This window comes from Xiphias gladius, chromosome 15, assembly GCF_016859285.1.
Source record: "Xiphias gladius isolate SHS-SW01 ecotype Sanya breed wild chromosome 15, ASM1685928v1, whole genome shotgun sequence".
In the NCBI taxonomy this organism is placed as follows: Eukaryota; Metazoa; Chordata; class Actinopteri; order Istiophoriformes; family Xiphiidae; genus Xiphias; species Xiphias gladius.
The window spans coordinates 28,577,697-28,591,045 of record NC_053414.1 but is presented as its reverse complement, the minus strand read 5'-3'; the positions used below and the strand labels follow the sequence as shown (position 1 = coordinate 28,591,045).

Genomic DNA, 13,349 nt, shown 5'->3' with positions numbered 1-13,349 from the left:
GAAGGAGGGAGAGAGAGAGAGAGAGACGGAGAGAGAGACAGACGGGGGGAATGAAAGCATGTTAACCGAGCCCTATGGTGCAGTATGCGGTGTGTATGTGCGTGTGTGTTTTTGGAGAGAAACGGTTCAAGAAAGAGCAGGGGGCCAGAGTAGATGTGCATGTAATAATTTTTCTTGCTGAACCCCCGCCTCTCTCTCTCTCTCCCTTTCTTCCCCCCGTCTCCAGCCAAGGTCTCTCGCTCTCTCTCTTTCCATGTCACTGTCTATAATGCACTCTGACAACACACAAATCACTGGAGTGGTTTCCCAGCAACAGGAGGGAGGGCTGGGGTTTTGCTCCCTGATGAAGCCAAAAACATCTTCCAGGAGAGGAAATTGATTCAGTGGAAGTCTTAAAAAATCCTTCAGATCCAGTCAATATTCACCACTAGATGAAAAATGGGGAGTACGGGTGTAGAGGGTGGGGGGTGGGGGTGATTGATTACCCTTGTTTTGTGCTGCCCAGTTCACACAGGCAGTCAAATCAAGACCTGGGAAACTGCCAATGAAACATTACGACGGTCTGATGAAAGACAGTGGTGCTTCGAGTTTGTGGTCGGAAATCAAAGTGCCCTCTGTCATCTCTCCCTGCTGGTCCCTCATTCAGTAGGATCCATGTTTTCCTGTCTAAACCCCTCCCTCCAATCCACATACATTTCTCTCTGCCTCCCCCTTGTGGCAGCTAAAGCTCATGGCTCTTAGATATAAATCTAATTCTCGAAGCGTGAACTGCAACTGACTAGAAGGATTCTTTGGCTTTTTGAGATCCAAGGACTAATTATTTCCACCATGTGGTAGCAGTTTACAATAAGTCATACTTACAAGGTTGATACATTTAACTAATGACTTCTAATTACTAATAATCACTTGCAGATTACTAATAATTCCCATGTACAAATAAAGCAAACCTTTGAATTACCATATTGTAAACACAATGTTTAATGAAGGATCCTTACATGAACAGTTAAGTGCCCATAAAAGGCAACCTAATATGTTTTTCATTTATCCACTATGACAGTTTCATGTTCAAAAATGGGTACTTTTCATGAAAACTCAAGACTTATGTCATTACACTGCAGACTATAGTCAGTCATGGTCAATTAACCCCTCTCACTGTTGGTGATTGGACAAAGTGCACCAACAGACCACCTCGGAGAACCTGAAACAGGTCTTCAGTGAGGCCGAGAGAGGCCAGGGAGCGACGTGCCTACTGGACCCTGATGGTAAGACTGGCCCAAAATCAATTTTAACTGACATCAGTCACCTGAGCAGACTTTGTTTTGTCCAATACTGACGATAGTTTTATTCAGCAGTTTTTGGTGTCTTATGTTACAATATTTCTTCAAGGTACTGGCTGTTGTTAATTTGCAACATGAAATAATGAGATGGCATAAAATACAATTTCACCTTATGCCATCAGATGTTGATGTCCATCATCATTTACGTATCATCCTTGTATGATGTCGTGCCTCGGACTGATATACATGACAGCATCAGAGCTGATTTGAGCAGAACATGTTTTATGCCATGAATCTTAATTTTAGATTGGACTGAAAGCTTGATTAGATTTAATTAAAACTGAAATGGACTGAATGACTCTGCTTATAAACAAGCTTTTTTGTGGAGCGTTTTCCAATCCCACCAAATGTTCAGAAAGAAAGAGAAGTCTTGTGAAACCAAGTATCAGGAAATTAGCCACATGCGGTGTTTACACTGCAGGAGCCAAAGGGATAGGCCCATATTTTACACATTATTTGTTCACATAAAACATACTGTATAGGAGTTTATACAAATTCACTCACAAGACTAATGCCATGTTTGGACATTTAATGTCAGATTGCATTTTATACCTGGTCTGATCTCACACCTTTTCTATTGAATGTCCTTACAGACATGGATGGAACCGGAGAACTATACTTCCGTCTGTCTGTCTCCCACCATTGTTCTCCTTCTCCCACTGTCTCCTCCACCACTGCAGGAGCCAGTGGTGTTCTCTGTCTCCTTGGTCATTCCTACAAGACTTGGAATGTTGCTACCTAATCCTAATAGACTTTAGTGTGGTGTCTGAGTGATCGAGCATGGAGATGGTCATTAAAAAAAAAGAGCAATTAAAACACCGTTCATGTTTCCATGATGTAAGTATTGTGAAACAGAGTTTTGCTGGCCATCCATTGTTGGATCAAAGAATACACGTACATAATGTCTGGCTGTGGGCAGACAGAAGAAAATGTATTCACCGACATTGTTGTACTGTAACAATCAACAATCAACAATCATCAAACGTTGTGGTTTTGAGTAACATTTTTTCTGTGGTAATACGTGCAGTGAAGTTAGTTGACTCAAGTTCAGTTTAATTTAAACCGGTCATGGGAATGCGTGAATGATGCTTTCAAAGGATATTACCTAACTGGATGCAGGCCATTACGACTGCATCATGATGTGTCACTTGAATTTACTCATCCTATTTTTGAAATTAGGATTCCACAGGAATTCAACTCAGAGTGATCTACACACAAAATAAGAAACCTAAAATAGCAACGTAATGATGCATCCATTGTACAAGTAAAGTCAGGATTTCACTGTGCACACTTAAGAGGCTGATGCTGAATTTTTTTCCCGATGTCTCTACCATCCCCATTGATGTGGAGAAAGAAGGGGTGGAACTCGTGTTGACCATCCTCGAGAGAGAGAGGGACTGCTGAGAATAGAATTTCAGAGGTTAGGACAGTGGCCGATTCTGTATGTAATAATATAAATGTATATTGTCATCAAAATTTCAATTATAGTAGTTTTTCCCATCCAAGGGGGTGTGGTAAAGATGTAACGGTAGAGAAATAAACTGGTCAGGCACTACATCATGCTAGAAGATTAGGAGATCATTCCCAACCCACTTTACTAACATAACAATGCTAATGAATGCAGAACACAAATTTACACTATGGAAAAACATACAAATAAAATGCCTATGTATACATAGAGATGGTACCACATTCTGATTCTAACAACTTGTCATAATTATTTATTTAATTTGACATAATGTTGTTACTTTAGAAACAAACGTCAGGTCATTGAAGAGGATAAGACATGGCTGACCTAGGTTGGTTTGGGAGTGCTGTTTTAGCTTTTGAACAGCAATAAGATTTAAAACAACAACAATCACAACAACACAGGAAGAAGAAGGTAGCTAATATTATCAAAACGCCAGTACAGTAGGAGACTAGCACTAGATCTGTTCAATAAGACGAAGTGCAAGGAGATCGGGGAAAGAGGTCCACCGTGCTAGTTAGGCATTTTAGGTTGTTAGAGGTGTTAGGAGAGGAGGTACACTCAGAAGAGATGAGTCCTCAAGAAATTCTTGAGGATAGAGAGGGACGCCCCTTCTCTGATAACATGAGGAAGCTCGTTCCACCATCGGGGAACCACAAACGAGAGCAGTCTGGACTGCCCGTGAAGGGGATGGCAATGCCAGATGGCGTGCCTTGGAGGAACGCAGTGGCCGGGAAGGAGCCTAAACCTGGATGACTGGGTTCAAGTAGATGGCAGCAGACCCAGAGGTCACTCTGTAGGCGAGCATCAGGGACTTGAATTTGATCGGGGCGAGGAGGAGGTCAATGAGCAGCGGACTGACATGTCATTGCAAGTTACATTTTGATTTACTTTTGGCCAGAATTCCTCAACTATGAAAGTTATTTTACGACGATAGATTTATAGTTGCAGACTTATTGAGTCATTTTCCTGCATTGGTAGAAGATGTACCAGATGAACCAAACATTCTGGTAGAAGACTGTCGTTGTTGTTTTGTGTGCTGGCTTGGAACAAGATGAGAAAGAAATGTTCTTCATAACTGGACACAAAAAGATGGAATTAGGTCTGATGAAATAGGATCAGAGATTGTAAATTTTCTGTGTATTTAAAATAGTGTTGCGTCATGCCTGGAAAATGGGATGGCTCGTGTCACGAGATTGTTTGTTCACCTACTAGCTTTGTTTCTGGTTCTGAGGTGGAATGACTGAATGAGCAAGCTGGACATCTTTGTTAGAAAACCGAGACATTCTGTGTCACTCTGAGCCTCTATGTGGCAGAGTGTTTTCCTTAGACACAATGGGAGTGTGAGAAGAGCCAACGGTCTAATAGCTGGAACTTTAATCTCTGTAGAGTTGAGATATGGCTGAGGTTTGTGACTGACCCTCATAAATTGGAGTATTTGCTCCAACCCAGGTGGCCGTGAAGTGGTTTGAACGAAATGTTGTGAGCTTTGGCTTCTGCTAGTTTAAAATGTAACGTGGTTGTTAACCAGGTTGCTAGGCGCGTCAAGGACGGGCTTGATACTAACTGATGTGGGGGATTGTGATGTTAACTGGTGTGACCTCAGCGGTATATACTTTATTTCCTGAAACTCAAAAATGCTAAATAACAAACTACTACATATCTTAGTCTATTCTGCTGCAACCTTCAAATTGTTTCTCAGAGATTTTTATAATTTTATTTTATTTGATCTAATCCAGACTTGAAAGGCTAAAGAGGATTGTCAGTAAAGTCCAGATGGAGTCTGGGAATGTGAATAAGACATATGGTCTTATTCAGTCCAGAGAACAGACTTCTTAAGCCTCTTTTACACCATTTTGTTTAAAACAAACTCACTACAAACATCCTTCCAATCAGACATTCAAGAACTCTGCCAAATATATCGTGCGAAGCTTTATTAAAAAAATCCACACAAATCTCTATTATCCTTCAGGCAAACAAAAGGCCTGTGCTTATGTGTCAGTCACTAATACAAGCCTTTATTTTGGTTGGCATTTGAAATGAAAATGAAAATGGATATTTTTATTGGCTTCCATCCCTTCAGGACAGGCATCTGCTGAATGCAGGGAAACCAGCTCTGCACACAGCAGAAGTGGAGAGGGAGCAGGACAAGGCAGACAACAGGATTCGCCTGCTCCTCAGCGTTGTACAAATACTTAAGGATGGGTGCCACCCTCAGGCTGAACAGATGTACCGCAAGTGGGTGCTACGTGTATTACATTCAAGTGAATTTTTAATACAGTACATTTTATACGAAGCAGTTCAAGGACGTCTGTCAAGCACTTATACGCGATAAAGTAAGATCCCAACCTTCGTCTGAAGTCTTCTGTAACCACCACGACGGTACGGCCTGAGTTGGATGACGTGACTCTGCGCTACATCCAAGACCTGCCGGCCTGGGTGGAGCAGAACCAGCACCACACTGATGAAGCTGAGAGGGGATCTAATCTGCCCTCCGTGGAGTCCCAGCTGGGCAGCCACAGAGGCCTGCACCAGGCTGCGGAGGACTTCCGATCCGAGCTGACGAGGTAGCCCCCTTCTCAGAGCCACTGGAAAGGATTACATGTTGTGCAACGTTGTGTTGTTGATTTGAAGAATAACATTTGTTTCATCTTTCATGTTCTTCAGAACCAGCTACCTCCTGTCAGCAAGGGCACATCCAGAGAATACCTGGGTAAACTGGACTTTCTGGTAAATATTTTTATATTTCAAACATTTTTCTGGGGCTAATATTTAGATTTTTTTTTTAATAACTTTTCTCGGTACAATATGTAAATGCTATTGCATGCAATTTGAAAGTTTATTTTTTAATCAACTGTTGGTCTTTTGATTTTTTCTTTCTTTCAGAACTCTTCCAAGTCCCGCCTGACGAATTTAGATTCACTCCTGTTCTTCGTCCGCGCTGCCACTAAAGAACTGCTGTGGTTAAATGACAAAGACAAAGAGGAGGTCAACTTCGACTGGAGTGACAGGAACACCAACGTGACTGCTAAGAAAGACAACTACTCTGTGTGTTGTTTATTATTTTCTTTAATCCCTGCCCATTAAATTTTGTGTAAGATGTTTAGATAAATGAATTCAATGAATAGACATTTTCCCTCCCAAGATTGTAATGAACTTTTTCCATTCGGAATCTTCCGGGTCTCATGTGAGAGCTGAAGCCGAGGGAGAAGAAGGTCGGTGTTCTCCAGGCCATTGGAGGCAAACTTGTCAAGGATGGACAACCTGGCAAGAATCTGCCCCTCAGACTCAGCGGAGCTGGATGCTCCAGCTGAGCTGCTGTATTGAGGCACACCTCACAGAAAACACAGTGACTGTTCCTCACCACCAGGTAGGGAACAGTGACATTCCCTCAAAGAAATCAGTGGAATTTCAATGGTCCCCCTGCAAACATCCATCAGCATTCTCAGAACTGTGAGTCCACGTTTGTGTCCCTAATATGATGTCCTTTCCTTGCAGCTCTGTGCTGACGTCAAAGAGGCTCAGGACAAGAGAACATGAAAAAGAAGTACAGCCGCGATCGCTCTACAGCAGCCACACGCCTGGAGGGTCTGCTGCAGGATGCTGTGGTAAGTGGTGAATGCTTTCATTAAATATATTTAGATGTACATGCGCGTGATCCTGTAGACTACCAGAGGAATCATAAGATGGTGATGTCGATTCAAGAGCAAAATTCGTCCTACTGCTCAAAATGATTGTTTTCTCTCTTCTAATCTAGTTTGACTTCATTTCTTCTCAACAGGAAGAGAAGGGACAGGTGAATGAATTCAAGGCCATGGTGACTGACGTGAACATAAAGCCAAGTCCATCATCCAGCCGAGACCACGTAAGCCCACCACCTCCATCAAAGGCAAATAGCCCATTCAGGCTGTCTGTGACTTCAAGCGGCAGGAAGTGAGAACACCTCCTACCCCTGTCCTACCCCAGTCCGGACGGAGGCCATCAGCAGATTCTGGGTTCATTGCCTGGGATCTGTCTGCAGAGGACAGCCTCGTGGAAGTGATAGTTGACAGTTTTCCATTGTGTGAAAAACAGCAAAGTACTCTGGCGTTTTCAAAGTCCCGCAGGGACCGCATCTGTCGAAATGCAAATCAACTCGCTCTTTTGACGACCAGGGCAGGCCCACTACAGTCAGTGCTCTCGTAACATAACAAAATAATAGCTCATTGCCCATAAACAATTAAGATGGGCCTGTGCAGAGAGAAAATGTACAACAATGGCCTATAATGATACAAAATAATCAAACAAAGGCCTTTGATAAACGGGACAGACAGAGGCCAAGCATTGAGAAAACAGATACCAGCCTAATTTAAACAAAAAGACTTTGACCTGCATGATCCAAATGCAAATCCACATGCTACACATTTTAAGACCAGGTGAGGCCTAGTACAGGGCTCTTGCTTCATAACAAAATCATAGCTTATATCTACAAGACATTCGAGATAGGCGGGCTCTCCCCTTTCCTGTAGGGCTGGTTTGGTGGTCGTGGACGATGTCCCGCTGCGGGTTGGACTCCCTTTCCTTTGTTGGACTTCCACTCCCGTGCTCACACACGTGCGCCCCCCTCGTCCTGCCCACTGGACGCGCCCTGTCCCGCCGCTCCTGAGGATAGACCAGCGCTCTCCTGGTCCCCTCCCTGCTCCTCATCCCGGCGCTGGCTGGTAGAACAGACGTTCAGAAAGTCCCTTCGCGCTCCTTATAAGCAGCCGCCTTGATGGCGCGATGAAGATATCGCCGCGTACCTGCGCCCCTCGCGCACCAGGACCCAGGAGGTACCCAAGAGGATCGGACAGAAAGAAGTACTGAACCGAGGGCCCGGCGGCCCCTCGGTTGTGGGCTTGCCCCCTCCGTTCCAGCTTTACGGATCTAGAGTTTCAGGACCATGGACAGCGCCGCTTTTCGGGGAGGACAGACGTAAATAGAACTTTCGGCCCTAATTCCGTTTTCCTTGATGTTGCAAACCACAGCAAAGACAGAAGGGACAGGACGGGGAGTTGAAGAGACAGTCAGAGAGAGAGAGAGAGAGCTGACCTTGACTGACAAGACTGGTAGGGACCGTCTCGTTCCAGTACCACGCAGATTCACGCTCAGGACTCTTTTGTCCTGAGAAGATTTGGACTTGTCGGTTGTAGGCGCAAGTCCTGCTCCACGTTCAACGGCCCCCTGTAACTTCTCTTCTGCCATCTTATCCTGTTCTCTGGTGGGAGCCATCCCTTGCCGCGGGGTTTCGGACGAGCCCCTCGGGGAGATTGTGAGGGTCTGTCCTCAGTGTTGCTCGGAGCTAGAAACTGCTGGGTGGGAATCCGAATCAGTACTCCGCGCAGGGAGGTGCTTTGGACCAGGCATGGATCCGGTGCTCCTTGCTGGCTTCGGTGGGGCTTTCGCCCTCGGTTTTGTCCTGCCGTGGTTCCAAATGCCGCCGCAAACCGCCTGTTGGACCTGCTTGTAAAGCAGTCCCTGGCGAAGCTGAAGACGGACCTCGTGTTGCAGGCTGACCAAGTTGGCTCACTGAGTCCCGGACCAGTGCCCACTCAAGTGGACACGGCCTGGTCGTCAAAGAGCAGACGTTGAGACAGAATCTCACTCCCGACTCTACTGTCAGAAATAGAAGGACGTGAGAGAGGTTTAGTCTGAAGAAACAAACAGTGTATAACCTGAGCTCCGGCTTCTCACCATTAACCGTCTGTGTGGGGAGAAGGGTCAGTGAGCAGTGGGCGAGTAGCTGCAAAATATGTTGACTGTGGTCAACAAGCTCTGTAGTAAATGTTTCCGAGCAAGTTATTACAGCTGCCCATGTTGGATACAGTCTAATGCCATTTCTTACATTGTATTTGATATTTGCATGTTATTGTACATTAATTGCAAATCCTCTGTCAATGTTAATCATTTTTCAGTCCAGCTTTGGAAATATGGGTTTTCTGATCTGTCATGCCAATAAAGCACATTTGAATTTGAATAGGAATTTGATTTCATTAGAATAATAATAATAATGATAATAATGATAATAATAATAATAATAATGATAATAATGATAATACAGCCATGCCATCCATCCAGTAAGTGAAATACACTACACAAATGATTTTAAAGAGTGATGCTTTACTGAATTTATTTCAACAAACCAACATACAGTCGAATCATACAGAAAATCTTTGGCAGTAATGTTACCTTTTTTGGGTGTGAGTGCATCAGTTTAGACCTTTGAGGTGTAAAGCTGCTACAGTTTGTATGTTGGTTAAGTTCCACTGAGGTCAAATGGTCTCAATTTTTTTTTTGTTTTTTTTCTTTTTTGTTACAGGTTTTCCCAATAAATTTTACAATTTCCCCCGTTTTTCAAAATGACAGGAAAATCACATTAAAATGACATTGAATTGTCATGTGATTGAAATAAAAGTTCTATACAAATGAAATACATTAAATATCTGTTTTTTTCAACAGCTTTTAAATGACAGTTTAAACAAAACTCACTGTTAATTTAAAGTATTGCTTATTGACAAAAGTAGCAGTATTTCCTAGAATTATACAAAAAACGACTGTTGGTGATATATCAGTGCCAAATACATATAAATACTGTCAATATTATATTTAAAAATTTGTAATTGCAAGAAAATATATGAGCACTACTTTAAATACATAAACTGAAAAAACAAAGGCTTTGACATGAGACAAAAACTAAATTTGAACAGATTTTGGAATTCACTTTACTGCCACATTTGTATTAATTTAAATATTTGATTGTTAAGTAAGTGCATTTCATGATATAACCACTGTGTCACATGTGAAAACTGACTCCTGTCTGATCCGCTGCTGCCGAATCCTGTACAACGTGTTGGTATTTTAGAAATTATCTGATGAGACTAGCATCAGTACATAAGTCTGGAATGTTGCCCTTGTTTTAGTTTTTTTGTTTCCCCCTTTATAGAATTATAAGCATGTCACTGACGATTGTACGAGGTCCCAGTTGAAGTGGAATTACAAGTTCAAGTTACTGATACCTGAGAATGTGCAAACTTGTGTCCCTTTTTTCCCTCAGCTGTTAGCTGCAGTACCAGGAATTACGCTGAAGGGAGATTTGCTGCCTAGATTGCATTATGACAAGTGTTCTAAAAGCTTTCATATGTCCTACGTGTGGCCTTGCTATGAAAACAGTGAAAGTGTATTTCAATCATTCACATAAAAATGAAACACATGGTCAATACACCTGTTGTATAGTTGGGTGCAAATTCAGGTTTACAAAATATAATTCTAGTACAAGCCCCATTTATTGCCACCATAGACAGAGACAGTCATCCGTGTCACAGTGTGAACCAGTACAGGGTCCACTAAAATGGGAAAATCAGCATTGCCAAGAAAGAATTTATCTGAGAGATCTTTCAGATCATTTGAGGTCTGGTGTTTCAAAGAAAGAAGAGGTGCAGTGTCCATTCAAAGGTTGTGGCAAAGCCGTTTCTTTGAGGTCCCCTTTTCCTGCCCACGTTTCTAGAAAACATAAAAATACTACATCTGTGCGAGTCTCAGTTATGCCTTTTGTTCATTCTGTGCCTGGCCAGTCTTCTGATGTGGTTCAAAGTTAGTCAGATGTAAGCATTGTACATGACGAGCCTCAGCTGATTGTGAAGGGGTTCAGTCGGCCAAGCACCTTGTACCTTCCTCCACTATCCAGATGATTGTGTGAGTAGACCACCTCAATGGTGTGTCACCAGTACACAAGAAACCAAATTAAAGGTACCCTTGCAAGCTAATACCAACTTGACAGTCAGAAATCAAAGAGGTTTTGACAAGCTCTTCCCGGATGTCTGATGCAGCTTTTGAGCCAGTCCAAGATGATCCTGATGGTTGATGAAACGTGTCCGCAATCTGAAGTTGATCAACTTTCAAGCGCACCATGCGTAATAGTGTGTGGTTGGATTTTGAATTCCTTAATTCAACCACCATGTGACCACCAGTAAAAATAAATAGCCAAATAAACAATCTGCACTCAATATTTTAGCATTTTCCGTTTCAACAGTATTAATTACAATTTTGAAAAGTTCATTAAGTATATTTTTTACGTATCGAGTGGAATAAAAAATTAAGGTAAAACTTAGCATGTGAATGTTTTCTTGTTATTGTGCTATCTTGTAAGGCAAATAATGACCAAATTATTTTTACAGTAGTTCCTCATGGTGCTACTTTGAAAGTCATGATGGTAGACTATTCTTGGAACTTTAAATGTGTAAAAAAGTACAACTAATTCAGTTATTTGGAAACGCTTTGGTTTCCAACGAGGAAAACAAATAGTTCTGTGCAAGATTTGCAGTCTTGGGGAGTAGCGATGCCACTGGCTTAGCTTCAGTTTCAGTACCTGTACGGTAGCTTTGTAGGGTTGGGTATAGTTTGGATTTAAACGATTCTTGATTCCCATTCTTTGAGGGACGGGGTTAAAACAGTTCACATGCTCATTTGACTTTAACTGGCAACTATTTGATATCATTTATAATATTTTCATGCAAAAACATTTCATGGTTCCAGCTTCCCAAATGTGAGGGTTTCCCTCCATGCACTTTAGTAATTTTAATTTATTTTTAATAATTTTGGGGGTTTGCACTATTGGATGAACAAAGGCGTCACTTTGGACTGTGGGTAACTGTGACAACATTTCTAACTCTTTTCACAATTTTTACAAACCACACAATCAATCGATATATAGAGAAATAATCAGCAGATTAATCCATAATGAAAATAATCGTTAGTTGCAGTTGGAAATGACCAACTACAACCGTAAAATTCTGCTTTTACATTATTGCATGAGGAATAATAATTTAATGACATGATACTATTGTCAATTTTTCTGCACTGAGTACTTTTACTTTCAATACTTTAACTACATTTTCCAGATTATACTTAACATACTTTTCAGTGCAGGACTTTTACTTGCAACAGAGTAATCTTACAGCGTGGTATTAGTACTATTACTCATGTAAAGGATCTGCTCATCTCCGTCTATCAAGGTAAACAAACACTTTATATAGATACTATGTTTTTTTAACAAGTTAGGTTAGCACACCCACAGCCTAACTGCGCCTGTGTGTCACTGGCCTAGCCCCCCCTTGCCCCTTCAAGGAAGGCGGCCTTGTGGGTAACCTGTGTATGTGACGTAGACAAGGGTTTGTTGTAGGACCTGAGTCTCTCCTGGTGTGTGAGAGCGATGTACCAGCACGATGCCACAGTCACAGAAAAGTACGTGACATGAGGGGTAGTTGAGTGACTTAAGTCAGCTGTGACATGCCTACTTAAGCACAATACTTATTGAAAGCTCATGTTTTGTGTTTGCTCTCACAGAAGAGAAATAAAAAGTCCCTGTTCGTGCATTGTCACTACGGCGTCTTCCTGCATTCTTCACAGCAGAGTTGTTTGACACGCTACTTAACACAGATAAATGTTACCGGTGGAAACACTGAGACAAGATAACCGCAGTGACGGTCGAGGGTGGTCTGGTTTCTGGTTTCTTGAATATTTTACTTACAGTCCACTCAGAAAGAATTCAGACCCCTTCACTTTTTTCACAGTTTGTTATGTTGCAGCCTTTATGCTGAAATCATTTAAATTCATTTTTCCCCTCATCAATCTACACTTAATACCCCGTAATGGTGAAGTGAAAAAAGAATTTCAATTTTCTTTTACAAATTTATTAAAAAGGAAAAACTGAAATATCATATGCCTAGTGATGCCTTCATAAATGACAAAACCCCCACCAGTACATACTTTTAAAACCAATGCTTGTAGTGTAGAGATGTGATCGTAACAATTGATGAAAAGCCAATTTAAGATCAGTTTTGCCCTTTGACTTCGAGCTGTATTTCAAGTGTAAATCAATTAATGGCTAGATCATCCACAGAATTTATTATCAAGATTATTGTTTGTAGCACTAGATTTAAGTCTACTTCAGTCCAACAAGTGCCTTTTCAGAAAAGGGAAGCAAAGTGGAGAAGAAAGAATCTAAAAACAAGCAGTGCCTCAATCCCAAGGTTCTTTCATTGATCGCAAACATGACTGACTTTGAATGAAGAGAGCAGAAGGCATCACACATGCAAACACACAGACACAAACACACGTTTGTGTGCAAGAGATATACAAACTTATATACACACAAGTCACTCTCTTTCATATACAGACAGTTCACAAGTATAACTGAGTGTTTCACAAGCCATTTCCAGTTGAATTTGTTAATGTGGAGATTCGTTGTATGCTGATTTGTAACGTTTAAATGTTCAAATGTTCCATCGCAGGTTGATTTTGCTTTATTGTTATTTGAAACAAATTTACTTTATTTCATTATTTATTTTTTATGTATATTATTTTGTGATGTGCTATATGTATCTGATCAGAGTCTTATACATTAAATATAAAAAGCCTGTCAGCAGTCCAGTTCATTTACATAATCCATACAAAGGTGTGTCTCATTTTTACAGGCCTGGTTAATATGCCTCTTTAAGACAAACACACAAACTCACTGTATCAAATAT

General features: G+C 41.6%; 1 pseudogene; it reads left to right on the top strand.

Moving 5' to 3' along the window:
• Nucleotides 1-3,508: 3,508 nt before the first annotated feature.
• On the top strand, nucleotides 3,509-7,766 carry LOC120799627 (annotated as a pseudogene).
• The last annotated feature ends 5,583 nt before the right edge of the window (nucleotides 7,767-13,349 follow it).